A 21,213-nucleotide genomic window follows, 5' to 3' on the forward strand; every position below is an offset into this window, starting at 1 on the left:
TAGATTTTCTAATGTTGAACAATTCTTGCTTGTATTCCTGGATAAATCCTATTGGATCATTTATATAATTACTAGATTCAGTTTGCTAGTATTTTGTTTGGGATTTTGATATCCACGTTCGTTATACTTTTGGTTTTTGGTCTCTTCTTGTACTGTCCTTAACCAGTTTCAGTCTAGTGTTACACTAGTGTTAGAAAGGAGTGTTTCTTTTCCTTTATTCTATAGAATTGTTTCTTTTTGTTGTTGTTGTTTTTTGCTTTTTTGTTTTGGAGACAGAGTCTCACTTTGTTGCCCAGGCTAGAGTGAGTGCCTTGGTGGCCACCTAGCTCACAGCAACCTCAATCTCCTGGGCTCAAGCAATCCTGCTGCCTCAGCCTCCCGAGTAGCTGGGACTACACGCATGTGCCACCATGCCCGGCTAATTTTTTGTATATATATTTTTAGTTGGTCAATTAATTTCTTTTTATTTTTAGTAGAGACGGGTCTCACTTAGGCTGGTTTGGAACTCCCGACCTTGAGCAATCCACCCGCCTCGGCCTCCCAGAGTGCTAGGATTATAGGCGTGAGCCACCGTGTAGAATTGTTTCTTGATGCTTTGCTGAATCTTGCCTATATTCCTTTATTTATTTATTTATATTTATTTATATTTTTATTTTTTTGAGACAGAGTCTCACTCTGTTGCCCGGGCTAGAGTGCCGTGGCCTCAGCCTAGGTTATAGCAACCTCAGACTCCTGGGCTCAAACGATCCTCCTGCCCCAGCCTCCTGAGTAGCTGGGACTACAGGCATGCTCCACCATGCCTGGCTAATTTTTTCTACATATTTATATTCCTTTTTTAAAAGTAGATTTTAGACTTCTGAGTCACAGAGTCAATTATTTTAATGATTATTGATCTGTTAATATTTTCTCTTTCTTGAATCAATTCTTTTGATTTTGTTTATGTCCCCTTTTTTTTTTAAAGAGCCGAGAGTTTCACTGTTGTTGTTCAGGCTGGCCTCAAGTGATCCTCACACTTCAGCCTCCTGAATAGCTGGGACGGCAGGTGTGTTCCACTGTGCATGGCTTTATCTCCTATTTTTTTCAGGTATGCTAGCAATATAACATTATTTTGTAAAATAGGAAAAAGTTACTTGTAATTTGACAAACCTTACAAGGTAGCCTTTTCTGTAATTGTTTATATATAAAATAGGGTATTGATAGGATTTTTATATACTTTTTTTTCTTTTTTTTTTTTTTGAAACTGACATCTGTGCAAAATATATACTTTTTTTCTAGTTAATATAGTACCAGCTATATTAGCATAGCATAATGTAGCATGATGTAGCGTAATGTTGTTACACTATCTGTCTGTTCCTTAAGTAAATAAACTGTATTTCTGATTGCCATTTTGCTTTTGTAGAACTTTTTGCTTCCAATATTCTGTATTTATTTACTCATTTATTTGTTAATTTAGCAACTTTCTGTCAGACAGTGAATAGAATGATGCCTTGCACACTTTTGGTCTTGTCAGGGAGAAAGGCCAGCTGGTGGCTTGAGTGGTCTGGTCCTAGAGGAATACAGGGATTAGGGAGCAGCCCAGGGAAGGAAGAGCCTTGCTCTTTCTGGGGAGATGGAAAAGGCTTCTCAGAGAAGGTGAGGTTGGAGCCATGAGTAAAGCTGCATGAACATTTGGGCACAAACTGAGTTTTTAGGGGAGGAGTTTATAAGTGTCATAGCATTAGTTCTAAAGTTCTGATGGCTTAGATCCCTTTGGGTGCAGGCAACTACATAGAGAAGTCCAGTATCTTGGTGTTGTGCTAGAGAAGTTTGTTGCTTTGAGTGCCCTTACAAATGGAAATGGCAAATTAACAGTCTAGCCCGTGAACTTAAGATTGTAGCTTGTCCACAAATGTTTTAAAGCTGTTATCTTGCATAGTGACAAATGCTTATAATTTAGTATGAGGCGTTCTGGATTAGAGTTTCAAATGCTCAAGTTACTAGCTGAGTTTCCTTAGTTAAGTTACTTTGTCTCTCCCAGCCTGTTTTCATGTAGGCAGAATGGGAAATTATAACTGGATTAGATAGGATCATTCCTGTGTATTTTGTATTTTATATTACCAGGAAAACACAGCCAATAATTTTTTTTCTTTTGAGACAGAGTCTTGCTTTGTTGCCCAGGCTAGAGTGAGTGTCGTGGCATCAGCCCAGCTCACAGCAACCTCAAACTCCTGGGCTTAAGCAATCCTGCCTCGGCCTCCCGAGTAGCTGGGACTATAGGCATGCGCCACCATGCCTGGCTAATTTTTTCTATATATATTAGTTAGCCAATTAATTTCTTTCTATTTATAGTAGAGACGGGGTCTCGCTCTTGCTCAGGCTGGTTTTGAACCTCGAGCAATCTGCCTGCCTCGGTCTCCCAGAGTGCTAGGATTACAGGCGTGAGCCACCGTGCCCCTCCAATTTTTTTCTTAATCATGTCTTTATTGTAAAAATGAAAACATTATTGTCATCTTGTAAGAATTTTTAGCAAGAAAAGGTTAAAATTAATATTTAAAAGAGAATCCTCAGGCTATAAACCCAGTAATACCTAACATTTGTTGAATGCTAGTTGTCATGTACTTTATGGATTATCTCATTTCATCTTCTAATTAACAGTCCTATGAAGTATGGATGCTGTTGTGAGCTTCATTTTATTTATTTATTTATTTATTTTGAGACAGAGTCTCACTGTGTTGCCTGGGCTAGAGTGCTGTGGCGTCAGCCTAGCTCACAGCAACCTCACACTCCTGGGCTCAAGCAATCCTCCTGCCTCAGCCTCCCGAGTAGCTGGGACTACAGGCATGCACTACCACGCCCAGCTAATTTTTTCTATGTATATATTTTTCAGTTGGCCAATTAATTTCTTTTGTTTATAGTAGAGACAGGGTCTCGCTCTTGCTCAGGCTGGTTTTGAACTCCTGACCTCAAGCAATCCACCTGCCTCGGCCTCCCAGAGTGCTAGGATTATAGGCATGAGCCACTGCGCCCACCCGTGAGCTTCATTTTAGCAGTCGGAAAAACGATGGTCAGAGAGATGAAGTCATTTGCCCAAAGTCACACAGTGGTAGAACTGGGGTTGAACCCCGGAGAACTGAGTTCATAGCCTCTGTATAATAATCAGAATTCTTCAGTCTCTTAATGTTCCTGACTCTTAAATTTTAAGAAACACTGAAAAATGCATCCCGATAATGTTCACCTGCATTCCTAACCTAGAGGACTGTAGATTTAATTGTTTGGTAAACTCTTTGCTTTTGACTTCTTTTGCCAAAAATAATGAAGGTTTGTTTTATTATCTCTAGACTGAAAGTGATTGTGTTTTCACCTTGATAAGTTATTTGTTTACATTATAGTAAGCAATATTTCTGCAGGGTAGAGCCATATTTTGTGTGAGTGTGTAATCTAGAGGACTGTAGATTTAATTGTTTGGTAAACTCTTTGCTTTTTACTTCTTTTGCCAAAAATAATGAAGGTTTGTTTTATTGTCTCTAGACTGAAAGTGATTGTGTTTTCACCTTGATAAGTTATTTGTTTACATTATAGTAAGTAATATTTCTGCAGGGTAGAGACATATTTTTTGTGTGTGTGTGTGTGTTTTCAGTCCATTGAAATGAAATGTGGTGTGGGGATTAGGGTCCATTTTTTTCATTGCTCTTTTTCTTATGACTTTTTACCTCTGAATCTTTACTGTGTTACCCAGGGTAGTCTCAAACTCCTGGCCTCAAGCGATCCTCCCACCTCAGCCTCCCAAAGTGCTGGGGTTTACAAGTGTGAGCTAGTGTGCCTGGCTTATTTGTTCTTACTTTTGGGATCCTAAAATAAATAAATTCCAGCTTTTTATTTGAAAAATTTTAGATAATAAAAAATTGAGAGAACACTATACCTTCCACCTGTATTCACTGAGTGTTAACATATGTACCCCATTTATTTTATTTATTTATTTATTTATTTTTTTTGAGACAGAGTCTCACTTTGTTGCCCAGGCTAGAGTGAGTGCCGTGGCGTCAGCCTAGCTCACAGCAACCTCAATCTCCTGGGCCCAAGCAATCCTACTGCCTCAGCCTCCCAAGTAGCTGGGACTACAGGCATGTGCCACCATGCCTGGCTAATTTTTGTATATATATATATTTTTTAGTTGGTCAATTAATATCTTTCTATTTTTAGTAGAGACAGGGTCTTGCTCAGGCTGGTTTTGAACTCGTGACCTCTAGCAATCCACCCGCCTTGGCCTCCCATACCCCATTTACTTTATATACTTACTTTCCATAATATCTAATATCCAGACTATAGTCAGATTTTTCCTGTTGTTCTAAAAATGTCCCTTACAGCTTTCTTCCAAACAGGATTCACATTGTATTTTTGTTTTTATCTCCTTAGTTGCTTTTATTCCATGGTAATTCTTCTCTGCTCCCACTTTTTTCCCTTTCATAGCATTATTTGTTTTTAAGAGTTCTGAACAGTTGTTTTGTAGAATATTCCACATTTTGGGTTGATCACATTGTTTTCTCGTGGTGAGTTTAACTTTTTTCTTGTATTCTCTTATATTTCCTATAAACTGGAAATGAGGTCTAGACTTCAGATTAAACATTTTTTTTGCAGAATGTTTCAGTGGTAATGCCGTGTGTTTCATATTGCATCACATCGGGGGACACAAAAAGCTAGGTCGTCCCACTGTTCCGTGTATCACTTGGATAAGGTAATGACTGCCATCTCTCACCATTATAAAGATATATTTGCCCTGTAGTAAATACTGTGGGGATACTTTGGTTCTTTGGTGTCAGTGTCCTGTTATTCTATACCATTTATCTAATGATTTTGGCATCTATTGATAATCCTTGCCTGAATCAGTTATTATGCTGGAGGTGGAAAAATGGTGATTTTCTACTTCTTTCATTCTGTATTTTATTAGCTGATGTTCTTCAAGATTTTTTTTTTTTGTCATCGTTGTTTGTTTTATTTTTATTTTTTTAGAGGGAATCTTGTGCTGTTGCCCAGGGCTAGAGTGCAGTGTTGTGATCAGCAGCCTCAAACTCCTGGGCTCAAGTGATCCTCCTGCCTCAGCCTCCTGAGTAGCTGGGATTACAGGCATGTGCCATCACACCCAGATCCTTTTTTTTAAAAAGATCACTAAGGACTAAGATTATTCAGTATGGTATTGTAGTCAATTCCATTCATAATTCTTTTTGGTGCAAAAATTATTCCAAATCCAGCCAATGGGAAGCCTTTTAAGGCTCCTTTGTTCTTTTGACACACTCCTGTTAGTTCCTGAGCATTTTCTTGTCTTCAGGCACTACTTGAGCCCCAGACTTATCTTCCACTTTTCCTGTCTCAGACCCTAGACTCAGACAGTTCTCTAAGGCCTGACTTCTTTTTTAGGAAATTTAGAAATTATTTAGGTATTTAGAAATTAAGCTGTGGGCACTGGGTATAGTTATTGCTGCTAAAATGTCATTGCTTTAAGTGGATGGAGTTAAGAAATATATTTTTTGAAAAAGTGTGAGTTCATTTTGATATTTCTAATTTAAATGTAACATTTTGGAACATATATATGTATTCTCCCCCAGTTTTATTGAGGTATAATTGACAAAAGGAATTTATATTTTTATTTTTGTCTTTTATACTAAAAATCTGTTCTTAATCATACTTTTACCTGTTTTAGTTATTCTGTTATACACAAATGGTTTTAAAGTTATAATATCAATATTACTACTAATAAATATATGAATAAAGTTTAAAATTTCTTGACATTAATCTTATTAAGGATAAATTATATTTGATTTGTGTCATAAATTTTATCCCAAGTTAAGTGAATTCCCTTCTAATGCTCTTACAGTCTGATTTTATTTCTATATTTTAAATTACTTTTTAGTATATATACAGTATATTCACTTTTTTTTCAGTGTACATGCCTATGAGTTTTAACATATCTATGGGCTTCTTGTCAGCACTACCACTAACAGGATACAGAACAATGCAACTCCCTGAAGAATTCACTTCCCTCATTGCTACACATTTGCTAGTCTCTAATTATTTGATTTGATTATTTTGTTTACTTGTTTGTCTCTCTCAACTAGAATATAAACTCCTGAGGGCTTAGAGTGTTAGATTGGGTTTTCCAAGAAGCAAAGCAAGAGATTAAACAGGGACAACTCCTATAGGGAGAAATGGAGTGGGACCTGGAAGAGGCTAGGTGGCTTAGACTGCCTTGCAAGTCTGATCCCTGTGGAGGAGAGAGATGGAAGGTAGTGCGGTTCTAAGAAAGCTTTGGCAAGGCAGATGGGGAGTCCTCAAACCAAAGTTGCTGTCTACAGAGTCTCATTTCACAGGAAGGTCTTGCCTTATTGTTCCTGCTCACTCATTCGTTAGCTGGGAGCAGCCAGAGGGAAGTGTGGCGATGGTACAGAAGTGGTGATGCATTTAGAGTACTGCAGCTGAGGTCAGTTACTAGTCGTGAGGATGTGATAGGTGCATTTTCAAGGTAGCCACAGGTGAGTTGTCTGTTTGTTCACTGATAAATCTCCAGTGTCTCAAAACTGTACCAGGCACACAGTAGGTACTCAACTGAGTACCAAATGACTGTAGGTGGTAAATATTTTCCTAAATTGTTTTTATTGCTTACATCTTAAGCCTTTTTTTAATATTGCAGAATTAGCAGTTAGGTAAAGGACCTACTACTGTATTTGTTGAAGCCTGACTCTGTGCTGGGCTTTCCATATGTAGTTTATCCCTTAAATCTTCTCAACAAGCTCTGAGGTTGTTTATTGTTTAAATTTTATATATGAGGGAAGAAACTGAGGCTCACAGAGGTAAAAGTCCTTTTTGCCAAATGATAAAGGTAATGAGAGTGGTAGGGCTGGGATTTGAATCCCCCCCTCCTTTTTTTTTCTGAGACAGAATCACTCTGTTGCCTGGGCTAGAGTGCCATGGTGTCAGCCTAGCTCATAGCAACCTCAAACTCCTGGGCTCAAGCAATCCTCCTGCCTCAGCCTCCCGAGTACCTGGGACTACAGGCATGTGCCACCATGCCTGACTAATTTTTTCTATATATTTTTAGTTGGCCAATTAATTTCTTTCTATTTTTAGTAGAGATTGAGTCTGGCTCTTGCTCAGGCTGGTCTCAAACTCTTGAGCTCAAACGATCCGCCCACCTCGGCCTCCCAGAGTGCTAGGATTACAGGTGTGAGCCACCTCGCCTGGCCTGAACCCCTTTTTATCCAACTCCAAAGGCCAGCATGCCTCCCAGTTGATTCCAGGGGGTAATATTTTTCTAGGTCATATTTTCTAGATTTGCTGCTATTTGAAAAAAAAACCAAAAAAGGGAAGGGAAGTGTTATTGTATTCTTCAAAACCGGTGTGACAGTAAAAGGCATGGAGACACAATGTGGCCCAGAGTGGGTGTGTGGGTCTTTCTGGATTAATGTTTCATACTGTAATAGGTCTACATCTTTGATTTTTTTTTGTTTTTTTGGTGTTTTTTTTTTGAGACAGAGTCTCTCTTTGTTACCCGGGCTAGAGTGCCATGGCATCAGCCTAGCTCCCAATAACCTCGAACTCCTGGGCTCAAGCAATCCTTTTGCCTCAGCCTCCTGAGTAACTGGGACTACAGGTGTGCGCCACCATGTCCAGCTAATTTTTTCTGTATATTTGTAGTTGTCTAGCTAATTTCTTTCTGTTTTTAGTAGAGACAGGGTCTTGCTCTTACTCAGGCTGGTCTTGAACTCCTGAGCTCAAATGATCCACCTGCCTCGGCCTCCCAGAGTGCTAGGAGTACAGGCGTGAGCCACTGCACCCAGCCTCATTTGTTTTATCTGTATTGCTTATATAGAAGCTTGGTTTTTCTGTCATCTTTGTATACTGCATATAGTGTACTCCTGTTAAACTAACAACAATAGCAATGACAACTAATGATTAATAGATTTGCTATGTGTCAGGTAGGATGGTAATCACTTTAAGTAGGATATCTCGTTTAATTTCCCATGGCAGTGCCCACTTGGTACTGAGGCTCAGAGGTAAAATATTTTGCCGAAGGTCATAAATTAATTAGTGTTAAATCTGAGACCTAGTTCTGTTTGACAACAGTCTTCTGTGTACCTTACCAGAATTTTTTTGTAAATCATCCAAGCCAGCATTTCTCAATTTTTATTAGGATTTTTATTTTTTAGAGAGGGAAGTTTATAAAATACAGTTTTAGATTTTCCGTGGAGATTGCTAGTTCTCAAAGCAGTTTTTCTCATGTCATCTCACCTAGCAGGCATTGGAATATTGATGAGAATCCATGTTCTAATTTTTAATTTGCAACTTTGGGGCAGACTTTCCACATGCCATTTCCTTTCTATTGAGGGGTAATCCTGCCTGCCTTGCTTATTTCCAGGGTTGTGTAGATGAACTAACATGTGAGAGGCTGCAGTTTCCTAGTTGTGAAGCTTGGTAGAGACAGTGGAAACTGCTTGCCTTCTGCCTCCTTCCTGTCATCTGTCAGGAGCACACCATCTGTTCCAAGCAGTAGGTTGTCTTTCCCTGTTGTTGCTCTGAACACAGTGAAAGAGTTCCTTCTGTCTATTGCTTTCCTGACCATTTGCCATGTTTTCACTACTATGTTTCCATTAAGTTGGTCATAGTTTCTTTCTATTTCTTCTATAGAGAATTAAAAATCTGAGTTTCATAATATCCTTAAATCCTTTTCTTCTTTCTTTCTTTTTCATTAGGATTATTTGCACTGATCACATCTGAGTTACTCTTTAGTTCTTACACCATATGGTTTTCTTTTTAAAAGTAAGCTTTCTTTTCTGAACTTTCCACAAACGTGTATTGAGTATTTGCTGTGAATCAGACATTAACACTAGGTGCCGTGGAATGAAGAAAAATCATATAGGTCCCTCAAGAAGTTTAGAGATGAGTTGGTATTTTGCTTTGGTTTTTAGCATTGATGGCCAAGGGTTGCTAATCATAAATTCTCATGCTTCACATTTATTGAGTGATTTATTCTGTGTCAGGCACAAATCTAAAGGCTTTACATATTATACCTTATTTAATCCTCATAACACCAAGAGGTGAGTAGTTTTATTATTGTCGTTTTATATGTGAAGAACCAGAGGCACAAAGCAGTTAAATAAGTTGTTCAAAGTTACACAGCTAGTAGATGGTGAATTTGGGATTTGAATCCAGGTAGTCTGGCCACTGAGCACATTAGGATATGGCTTCCATCCCCATGCTGTATCCTGTACTTACACGGTAAAGGCCCAGAAATTAATTATATCATGAGGGCATATTTACTCTGTACAAAGTTCATTTCCAAACCCCTAGGGGAGAGCAATTAATTTCATATGTAGGAATTTCAGAAGGCTTCACAAAGATGACTTTTGATGCTGAGTCATTCATTCAGTGCTAGATGCAGGAGATATAGTGGTTATTGGGACAGACATAGTCCCTGATATTTAGGAGTTGATGATGCCAGTGGAGGTAGACAGACTATAAACAAACATACATATATATATATAACGTTAGGCAGTGATAAATGCTAGAAAGAGGAATAAGTACTAATAAGTATGGGTAAGTGGACAGAGAGTGATTCTCTGTGTGTGTTACTTTTTTTTTTTTTTTTTTTTTGAGACAGAGTCTCGCTTTCTTGCCTAGGCTAGAGTGAGTGCCGTGGCATCAGCCTAGCTCGCAGCAACCTCAAACTCCTGGGCTCAAGCAATCCTCCTGCCTCAGCCTTCCGAGTAGCTGGGACTACAGGCATGCGCCACCTTGCCCGGCTGATTTTTTTTATATTATATATATTAGTTGGCCAATTAATTTCTTTCTATTTTTATGGTAGAGACGGGGTCTCGCTCAGGCTGGTTTTGAACTCCTGACCTTGAGCAATCCGCCCGCCTCGGCCTCCCAGAGTGCTAGGATTACAGGCGTGAGCCACCGCGCCCGGCCCTTTTTTTTTTTTTTTTTTTTAATTAAAAATTTTTTTTTAAACAGTCTCGCTTTGTTGCCTAGACTAGAGTGAGTGCCGTGGTGTCAGCCTAGCTCACAGCAACCTCCAACTCCTGGGCTCAAGCAATCCTCCTGGGAATAACTGGGACTACAGGCACGTACCACCATGCCCGGCTAACTTTTTCTATATATATTAGTTGGCCAGTTAATTTATTTCTATTTATAGTAGAGATGGGGTCTCGCTCTTGCTCAGGCTGGTTTCGAACTCCTGAGCTCAAGCAATCTGCCCGCCTCGGCCTCCCAGAGTGCTAGGATTACAGGTGTGAGCCACCGCGCCCAGCCTGTGTGTGTTACTTTTTTATGTAGAGGGTGGTTAGGGAAGATCTCTGACAAGGAGACATTTGAGTAGAATCCCAAAGTAAGTGAGGGAGTGAGCCATGTGGGTATCTGGGGTAGAAGATTCCAGGCAGAGGCAACCAAATCACAAGCCCTGAAATAGAAGCAAGTTGGGCCATTCAAGCAATAGAAAGAAGGAACATGTGGCAGGAGGGTAGAGGGTGAGAGGCCAGAGGCTGGAGGTGAGTCCAGAAAGGTCAACAGGGGCCAGATCCACCATAATAGGGGGTTTGGACTTTATTCCACATGTAATAGGAAGTCATTGGAAAGTTTTATACAGAGAAGTAACATTATCTGATTTCAGTTATTAAAAGTGGATGTGGTTTTTGTGTGTAGATTATGCTGTAGGCATGCATGGGCAGAAGCAAAGAGAAGAGTAAGGATCCTTTCTAGTAGTCCAGATTAAAGGTGATAGTTGCTCAAACTAAAAAGCAGTGCTGGAGATGGTGAGAAATGATGAGAGTCTGGATATTTTTTGAAGGTGCGGCTGAAAGATTTGCTGATAATGTGAGGGAGACAGAGAAGAGTCAAGGATGATTCCAAGAACTTTTGTTCTAATTACCAGTAGATGAAATTACCATTTGTGAAGTGAGATAGACTGCAGTAGCACCAGGTTTCAGGGAGAAGACAAGCAGTTTGTTTTGGACATGTTAAATATAAGATTCCTTTTATTTTTTAAATTTTTTTATTTTTTTGAAACAGAGTCTCACTTTGTTGCCCAGGCTAGAGTGAGTGCCGTGGTGTCAGCCTAGCTCAGAGCAACCTCAATCTCCTGGGTTCAAGCAATCCTACTGCCTCAGCCTCTGGAGTAGCTGGGACTACAGGCATGTGCCACCATGCCCAGCTAATTTTTTCTGTATATATTAGTTGGCCAATTAATTTCTTTCTATTTATAGTAGAGACAGGGTCTTGCTCTTGCTCAGGCTGGTTTCAAACTCCTGACCTAGAGCGATCCACCTGCCTTGGCCTCCCAGAGTGCTAGGATTACAGGCGTGAGCCACCGCACCTGGCCATGAGATTCCTTTTAAATGACCAAGTGGAGATTTTGAGTTGAATAACTGAGTCAAATCGTCAGGTGTGGGCTCTGGGTTAGACACAGAAATTTGGGAGTTGATAGCGAGTATATGGGATTTTAAAAAATAGACTTTATTTTTTAGAGGAGTTTTAGATTCACAGCAAAATTGAGCAGTAAGTAGAGAGTTCCCATATTCCTGCTACATCCCCTACCTCTTCCATTGTCAACTTTCCACACCAGAGTGGTACATTTTTTTTTTTTTTTTTTTTTGAGACAGAGTCTCGCTTTCTTGCCTAGGCTAGTGTGAGTGCCGTGGCGTCAGCCTAGCTCACAGCAACCTCAAACTCCTGGGCTCAAGCAATCCTCCTGCCTCAGCCTCCCGAGTTGCTGGGACTACAGGCACGAGCCACCATGCCCGGCTAATTTTTTATATATATATATTAGTTGGCCAATTGATTTCTTTCTATTTTTATAGTAGAGACGGGGTCTCGCTCAGGCTGGTTTTGAATTCCTGACCTTGAGCAATCCGCCCGCCTCGGCCTCCCAGAGTGCTAGGATTACAAGCGTGAGCCACCGCGCCCGGCCTAGAGTGGTACATTTGTTATTATGTAATTGATGAACCTACATTAACACATCATAAGCACCCAAAAATCATAGTTTACTTTGGAGTTTGCTCCTGGTGTTGTACTTTTTTATGGGTTTTGACAAATGTATAATGAAATGTTCACATATGTTGTGTTGGCACTCAAAAAGTTTTGGAATTGGGAGCATTTTGGATTTCATGTTTTTGCATTTGGGATGCTCAACCTGTAGTAAAATTAACTCTTTTCAGAGTACTGAGGCTTCCCAAAATCATACAGTCATATAAGCAGCACTGCAATTACGATGAAAGCACTTTTATTGCCCCCAGAATTCCCTCATGTCCCTTTTTTTTTTTTTTTTTTTTTTTTTTGAGACAGAGTCTCGCTTTGTTGCCCAGGCTAGAGTGAGTGCCATGGCGTCAGCCTAGCTCACAGCAACCTCAAACTCCTGGGCTCAAGCGATCCTCCTGCCTCAGCCTCCCAAGTAGCTGGGACTACAGGCATGCGCCGCCATGCCCGGCTAATTTTTTCTATATATATTAGTTGGCCAATTAATTTATTTCTATTTATAGTAGAGACGGGGTCTCGCTCTTGCTCGGAGTGGTTTCGAACTCCTGACCTTGAGCAATCCACCCGCCTCGGCCTCCCAGAGTGCTAGGATTACAGGCGTGAGCCACCGCGCCCGGCCCCTCATGTCCCTTTTTAGTCCTGGTACCTCCAGCCCCTGTCACCCATTGATCTGTCCTCTGTACCTAGAGTTTTGCCTTTTCCAGCATGTCATATAATGGAATCATCCAGTATGTAGCCTTTTAGATTTCTTTCTAAAGAAACCTAAAAGCCTTTTAGGTTTCTTTCACTTAGCATAATGCATTTGAGATTCATCCATATTTCTGCACGAATTAGTAGTTCCTTTTATTGCTAAGTAATATTCCATTGTATGGGGGTACCAGAATTTATCTGTTTACCTTTTCAAAGACATGGGGCTTCCAGTTTTGGGTTAATATGAATAAATATTTGCATATACATTTTTTTTTTTTTTTTGAGACAGAGTCTCACTTTGTTGCCCAGGCTAGAGTGAGTGCCGTGGCGTCAGCCTGGCTCACAGCCACCTCAATCTCCAGGGCTCAGCGATCCTACTGCCTCAGCCTCCCGAGTAGCTGGGACTACAGGCATGTGCCACCATGCCCGGCTAATTTTTTTTTTTTTGTATATATATTTTTAGTTGGTCAATTAATTTTATTTCTATTTTTGGTAGAGACGGCGTCTTGCTCAGGCTGGTTTCGAACTCCTGACCTTGAGCAATCCGCCCGCCTCGGCCTAGTGCTAGGATTACAGGCGTGAGCTACCACGCCCGGCCTGCATATACATTTTTGTGAGAACATAAGTTTTTGGTTTTTTTGGCTAAATATCAAGGAGTAGGATTTCTGGGTCATATGCTAAGTATATGTTTAGTTTTATGAGAAACTGCCAAACTGTTTTCCAGAGTGTCTGGTCCACTTTGCATTTCTACCAGCAATGTATGCAGTCATAGCTCACTGTAACCTTGAACTCCTGGCCTCAAAGAACTCTTGGGCTCAAGGATCCTCCTTCCTCAGTCTCCCAAAGTGCTGGGATTATGTGTGAGTCGCTGTGGCTGGCCTATTTTAAAAAGACTCTTTATTGAGGTTTAATTTATAGTAGAGTACATAAATCTCAAATGTGGAGCTTGATGAACTTTTACATATGTATACACTTTTGTAACCACCGCACAAATCAAGATATAGACCATTTGGGGCACCCCAGAAGCCCTTTTGTCACACAAACTTCTTCTGCCCCCCACAAAGGGAATCACTGTTTGCAGGCATGCATCTATAGTGAGACCCATCAGAGTGTTACATGTTTTTTCAGCCATATTTAGCAGCCTGGGTTCAAGAGTGGAGAATGTGGAGTCTGATATAACCAGGGTTAGAAGGCAGTTGTGATAGAGGGAGAGATAGGCTAAGGAATTGAGGGTATATGTAAGGAAGTGAGATTAAAGAAGGAGATTTCCAGGATGAAAGTGATGGTGGGAGCAGGTAGAAGCAACAATGTCAGCAAAAATATCTAGGGCTTAAAAGAACATGGTTTATTCTAAGAGTTCAGAGAGGGAACAGAGCAGGAGTGATGGGAGATTGAAGTAACTAACAAGGGAGATTTTAAAGCTGGGCATGGTGGTAGCTCATGCCTGTAATCCCAGCACTTTGGGAGACTGAGGCAGAAAGATAACTTGAGGCCAAGAGTTCGAGACCAGCCTGGGCAACATGGCGAGACTCTACAAAAAAAACCAAGCAATGTTAGCCAGGCATAGTCCAGCTATTCAGGAGGCTGAGTCGTGAGGATTACCTGAGCACAGGAGTTTGATGCTGTAGTGAGCTATAATCACCCCACTGCACTCTAGCCAGGATGGCAGAGTGAGACCCTGTCTCAAAATGAATGAATGAATGAATGAATGAATGAATGAAAGAAAGAAAGAAAGAAAGAAAGAAAGAAAGAAATAGTTTAAGCAGCAGAGAGACACGATCATATCCCTCTTAGTAACAGAAAAATGTTATTGTTATTTTAGTCACAAAATAATTACTGAGTGGCTCTATATCAGGCCTTCTGCCAGGTACTTATAAGAGAGGTTTAGGGGTCATATGTACATACTGACTGTTCAGTTGTAGCTGGTGAGAAATGATTGGGATAGAGAGGAAAGATTGAATTCAAGACATTTCTTGAGTTAGGAGTGTCAGATGTTGATTAATGGAAGAGTATGGAAAGGGTTAAGGCATCCAAAACAGCACAGTTTTTCTGCAGCTTAATAGTCAGCCTTTTGTTTTTCGCTAAATATATCTTCCATTCCAATCCTCTCTCCAGCAAAGTCTGGTGATGGCTTAGAATGTTACTTTTGTGCATAGAAGTCATTTGTTTCTGGTGTGTGCCTTGAGCCAGGAATAGAGGCATGTTCTGATTCTTGAAGTAAAAGGAGTGCTGTGTGTTTTCAGATAGGCTATTTATATAGTGAAGAATCTGGGAGCAGCCGGGTGCAGTGCCTCATGCCTGCAATCCTAGCACTCTGGGAGGCTGAGACAGCAGGATTACTTGAGCTCAGGAGTTCGAGACTAGCCTGTGCAAGAGCGAGACCCTGTCTCTACTAAAAATAGAAAATTTAGCTGGGTGTCATGGCACACACCTGTAGACCTAGCTATTAGGGAGGCTGAGGCAGGAGGATCTCTTGAGCCCACTAGTTTGAGGTTGTGGTGAGCTATGATGACACAACTGCACTCTAGCCAGGGAAACAAAGTGAGACTCTGTCTGAAAAAAAAAAAAAAAAAAAATCTGGAAATAGCCTGAATGCTGAACCCCTGGGGGAAAGTTTAGACAAAATCTGGGCTAGTCACCAGGTAGACTTTTAGGTGACGAAGACAAAAGATACCCCTGTGAATTTGGGTCACAACAAGGATATTTACATGTGAAGTCAAATTAAGAGCTGAAGGCTTTTCACTGGGTTTAGAGTTAGAAGATTTAGATGCTGATCTTGGTTATGCCTCTTCCCAGTCTCTCTCAGAAGCCTCCATTTCCACAAATGTAAAATGAGTACAGTGATAATAGTGACTCTTTAAGTCTTCATAGGATGGTGGTAAAGATCAAATGAAATAACTTATTTCATTTGGGAATTCAGAAGGAAATTGTCATCCTTTTTGTTTTTTTGTTTTTCCCTATGTAATGTTTCTTTAGTTAGTATTTCTTCTGGTATATGTGAGGGGACCAAGCAGATTCCTCCAAGCACTGTCTGGCTGCTCTAATTTAAGCATATGTACAGCATGTGGTATTAGGCAGCTTAATTTCACTCAGGAGCAGCCAAGACTCTGAGCAGCAAGCCTTCCTGGGACTTGATGTCATGTAGTGCGGACAAGTCAACATTGTTTCCCTGAATTAGTCCTGGACTATTCTCTATGTTTCTGGCCATGCATGTGGAGTCATTTCCCATGTTTGGTGGAAGCCTTTCTCCCTTACAGTCCTCTCCTTTCCTTGGTGGGGCTGTAGGCTATGTTGGCTTATCTGGTAGCTTAGAGCAGTGTTTCTCAAACTTGAAAACATGAGGACTGGCACCTTTAACTTATAAACTGTAGATTCCACTTTTGGACACCAGGGCAGTCTGGTAAAGTGCTGCTTTCTTTTTTTTTTTTTTTTTTTTTTTTCTTTTGGCATATTATGGGGGTACAGATTTTAAGGTTTCAATAAATGCCCATTTCCCCCCTCCCCCCTAAAGTGCTGCTTTCTTAGTTACTTATTGCTATGTAACAAATTTTCTCAAAATTTAGTGGCCTAAAACAATAATCAACATTCATTATCTTCCAAGTATCTGTAGACTGGGAATTCAGGAGCAGCCTAACTAGAGGATCTGGCTCAGGGTCTCATGAAGCTGCAGTCCAAGGTGACTCACTCATGGGCCTGGCAACTTGGTGCTGGTTTCTGGCAGGAGGCCTCAGTTCCTTGCCGTGGGGACCTCCCTGTAGACTTCTAGAGTGTCATCACGATATAGCATCTGACTTCTCCCTGGAATGGGGAAACCAAGAGAGTGCAAGTAGTACAAGCAGTGCTGTATATGTGTGTGTGTGTGTTGAAATACATTAATATATAAGATATAAGTTTAGTATTTTAGTCATTTTTAAGTATACAGTTCTGTGGCATTAAGTATATTCACACTGTTCTGTAATCATTACCACCATCCTTCTCCAAAACTTCATCTTCCCAAACTGAAACTTTATACCCATTAGTCAAGAGCTCCTTTCTCTCTTCTCCCCCTAGTCCCCAGTAACATCTGTTCTCCTTTTATGAATTTAAGTACTCTAGAGACTTCATATTAGTGGAATCATACAGTATTTGTCCTTTTGTGACTGGCTTATTGCACTTAGCATAATGTTCTGAAGGTTCATCCATGTTATAAAATGTATTAGAATTTTATTCCTTTTTGAGGCTGAATATTACATTGTATGGATATATCACATTGTTTATTCATCTGTTAGACATGGGTTGCTTCTACCCTGTGACTATTGTGAATGATGTGTGAACATTGGTGTGCAAATATCTGTTTGAGTCCTTGCTTTCAATTCTTTTGGGTATATACCCAGAAGTGGAATTGCTGCAGTGCTTTTTATGACCCAGCTTTGGAAGTCCCACACCATCACTACTGCCACATTCTGCTTGTTAGAAATGAGGTCACATTTAAGGGGAAGACAATTGGACTCTATGTTTTAAAGAAATGAGGGTCAAATTTGCATACATATTTTAAAGCTATTGCAACTACAGTTTGGGAGTGATTTTTTTTTTTTCTTTTTTTTTTTCAAGACAGGGTCTTGCTCTGTCACCAGGCTCTAGTGCAGTGGTGTAATCACAGCTCGCTATAAACATGAACTCCTAGGCTCAAGTGATCCTCCACCCCTCGACCTCCCAAAGTTCTGGGATTACAGGTATAGGGAGTGATTAATTATATAATGTTAGGTTAATTGCAAATACACATTGTAAAATTCTTTAGTAGTTCTTGATTGTATGGTGGTCATCTTGCATCCTGACCTTTTTCATTTCATTGCTTGCTTACAACCCATTTGTGACACCTCAGCTGGGAAACTCTGATAAAGATGGGCCAGATTATGGAAGGCACAATAAAATATTCCTCTTGGAGACCGTATGGACCATCAACTCTGTGTTCACCAACATCCAGTGGTCCATGGACTGCTCTTGGGAAACGTTCTTTTAGGGTCCAGCAGCCTGTCCATAAGGTTCCCATACAGGCCCTCTGCACAGTTGCTGTTTCCTTCTTCACCTTCAATTTCCTGCACTTCCTCATCCTCTTTTGTGCTTTACTTCTTCTGCACTATGCTGATTTACTCATGTTGCATCCTCTCTCAGAAATACTCCCCAGCCTCACTGTCTCCTTGATCACCTGGAAATGCCTACTCATCTTCAGAATGGAGATCAGGTGTCTCCTCTTCCCTAGTGTTGTCTCAGCCCCTCTTCTCCCTTGATCCCCTTCCTCTCCCTTTCTGCCTTTTGCTCCCCTGTATTTTACTCTACTTTGAGGAGTCTTTTGTTGTTGCACTTGGTATACTTTATTATAATTATTTGCGCCATGGGTCTTTTGTGGCTTCTTGGTTGGCTTAGTGGCCAGTTATAGTATTTGCTTAAAATAAGCTTATCATGGTCACCTTGTTCACTAAGAAGTTTTGGTTATCTGTCCTTTCCAAGTTGAAGTTTGGAAAAATAAGAGTTCTTTTTGGCTTTTGGGAGAAAGTGGTTTTGTGACTACTTTAATTTTGTCATGGTAACTACCATGTGCATATATCTCCTCCAAATTGACTGTCCTCATACTGGAGTCTGTTTATCTTCTCAACATCTCTAATATGGATATCATTGGTTTATTTTGATGATTCCTTCTGGTTTGTATAATATATACTCCTAATGCTGGTTTGTGCTTCCAGATATTTATAATCAAATCTTTTTTTTTAAAGTACCTCTGATGAACATTTATAGAATGCCTGATATATGTAAGACACTGTGAGAGAGATTCAGACATTTGCTAGACATTTCTTTTTATCTCTGAAGGTTCAATCCAAATGCTGAGTCTTCTCTAAAGCTACTTTCCCAACCATTCAGTACCTAGTTAGTAAAAATGGGACTCTGATGAAAAAGTTTGAAGTGGGCCCCCACTCAGTTGCTGCCTCTGTGGAAAGTAAGCAGAAGGGAGTAGGTTTGGCTAAGGAAGAGACCGGGCGCAGTGGCTCACGCCTGTAACCTTAGCACTCTGGGAGGCTGAGGCAGGCGGATTGCTCTAGGGCAGGAGTTCAAGACCAGCCTGAGCAAGAGAGAGACTCTGTCTCTACTATAAATACAAAGAAATTAGTTAGCCAACTAATATATATAGAAAAAATTAGCCGGGCATGGTGGCGCATGCCTGTAGTCCCAGCTACTCGTGAGGCTGAGGCAGGAGGATTGCTTGAGCCAGGGGATTGAGGTTGGTGTGAGCTAGGCTGATGTCACAGCACTCACTCTAGCCTGGGCAACAAAGTGAGACTGTCTCAAAAAAAAAAAAAAAGAGGAAGAGATTGAGATGTAAGTGGTAAGAAATGTACTTTAAAAGAGAAGGGGTTATTCAGGTAGTTTAGAAGCGGGTAGGGGTGAGCAGCAGAAACCTGGACTCTCCAGCCTACGCAGGCCATGGAGAGACACTGCCTCTCTTCCATCTGGTCCTGGTTGGGGTATAGGCAGGCTAGGTAATGCTAGACCTGTGCTCCTTTTTTTTTTTTTTGAGACAGCGTTTCGCTCTGTTGCCCAGGCTAGAGTGCCATGGCATCAGCCTAGCTCACAGCAGCCTTAAATGTCTGGGCTCAAGTGATTCCCCTGCCTTAGCCTCCAGAGTAGCTGGGATTACAGGCAAATACCACTACACATGGCTCATTTTTTCTGTTTTTCTTTTGTTTTTTTGAGACAGAATCTCACTCTGTTGCCCAGGCTAGAGTGCTGTGGCGTCAGCCTAGCTCACAGCAACCTCAACTCTTGGGCTCAAACAATCCTTCTGTCTCAGCCTCTCAAGTAGCTGGGACTACAGGCATGCGCTACCATACCCAGCTAATTTTTTCTATATATATTAGTTGGCCAATTAATTTCTTTCTATTTATAGTAGAGACAGGGGTCTCACTCTTGCTCAGGCTGGTTTCGAACTCCTGACCTTGAGCAATCCACCCGCCTCGGCCTCCTAGAGTGCTAGGATTATAGGTGTGAGCCACTGTGCCTGGCCTATGCTCCTTTTTTATTCTTTTTCCTCCAGGGATCCAGAGTGTTCTTGATTTCTTTGCTTGTGGAGAAGGGTAGGTAATGCCAAGGAGCCTACCACAATTCTCTTTGGGCACTTGCCACTGCGTCGGCCCTGATTATTGATCATCTATTTTGTGTCTCTAGGACCTAGTAGTTTGTTTGTCTCATAATACAAACTCAGGAATGTTTGTTGAATAATAGAATCAATAGGGCATAGTTCCTGCTTAGTAATGTTGTGTTTTTATTACCCATTTAAAAATCCTGTTTGTGATTTGAAGTTGAAACGTTTTTGTTGAATCCTGAACTCTTTTATTTATAGACAAACTATTGATTTTTGAACACTTAAATTGTATCTGATTAACATTTCAAACTCTTATTACTTTAGGCAAAATTGACTCTAGGAGAGGTAGAAAACTTGATCAGAGTAGTAACTGTACAAGTAATGGAAAAGGTAGATGAAGAACTACCTTCTGAAAAGGCCCCAGAGTATTCAGTTTCATAGAATAGGAAATAGAGCTTTTTAGTCTGTTCTATGAGATTGACATAGCCTAATACTGAAACTAGGCAGGAAGGGCATAATACAACGAAACTTGGACACATCTCATTTGTAAAAGAGTTGTAAAACTTGTCACTAAAATATTAGAATTTCAAATAAACACTAAATAAATGATACACACAACCAAATATGACTTATTCTAGCAGGGTAATGATAACTTAAACTTAGGAAATCTATTATTTCATTATATTTATAAAGTAAAAGAGAAAAGTTTTATAATCATCTTGACAAAAGCTGAAAATCCTCAAAATTTGTTCTTCATGAACCCTTGGTAAGTTAGGTATAGAGGGAAACTTCATGAACTTGATTAGAGGAATTAATTGGAAACCTTTACCAAGCCCCATACTTGACAATGAAATACTGGAGACATTTTCATTGAACACAAGAATGCTGGCTATCTCTGCTAATTTTCAACATCATCTTAGAAGCACTAATCAGTGTGATAACATAAGAAAAATAAATGGCAGCAGGAATGAATATTGACAGTGAGACAAAATAGTCATAATCTGAATGTCATATGATAGCTTACCTGGGAAATGTAAGGGAATTTATTGATAAACCATTGAATAGAGTTGGAATAGGTTCAAGAAAAATCAAAACAGGCCGGGCGTGGTGGCTCACGCCTGTAATCCTAGCTCTCTGGGAGGCCGAGGCGGGCGGATTGCTCGAGGTCAGGAGTTCGAAACCAGCCTGAGCAAGAGCGAGACCCCGTCTCTACTATAAATAGAAATAAATTAATTGGACAACTAATATATATAGAAAAAATTAGCGGGGCATGGTGGCGCATGCCTGTAGTCCCAGCTACTTGGGAGGCTGAGGCAGGAGGATTGCTTGAGCCCAGGAGTTTGAGGTTGCTGTGAGCTAGGCTGACGCCACGGTACTCACTCTAGCCTGGGTAACAAAGCGAGACTCTG

At 40.5% G+C, this 21,213-nt stretch overlaps 1 protein-coding gene across 5 annotated transcripts in view; it reads left to right on the forward strand.

The window, feature by feature from the left end:
- The window catches only part of PHF20 (PHD finger protein 20), a 125,658-nt gene that overhangs the window by 29,989 nt on the left and 74,456 nt on the right, over positions 1–21,213 (forward strand). The window contains exon 1 of one of the 5 annotated variants that reach the window (XM_076011073.1): positions 4,618–4,711. The exons of 3 other annotated variants lie outside the window; for them this stretch is intronic. The gene's annotated coding sequence lies outside the window, so the exon portion shown is untranslated. Of the gene's footprint in view, positions 1–4,617; positions 4,712–21,213 lie in introns of those variants that run through there. One more of the 5 variants, XM_076011072.1, reaches the window with a different exon arrangement.

Source organism: Microcebus murinus, chromosome 16, assembly GCF_040939455.1.
Source record: "Microcebus murinus isolate Inina chromosome 16, M.murinus_Inina_mat1.0, whole genome shotgun sequence".
Classification (NCBI taxonomy): domain Eukaryota; kingdom Metazoa; phylum Chordata; class Mammalia; order Primates; family Cheirogaleidae; genus Microcebus; species Microcebus murinus.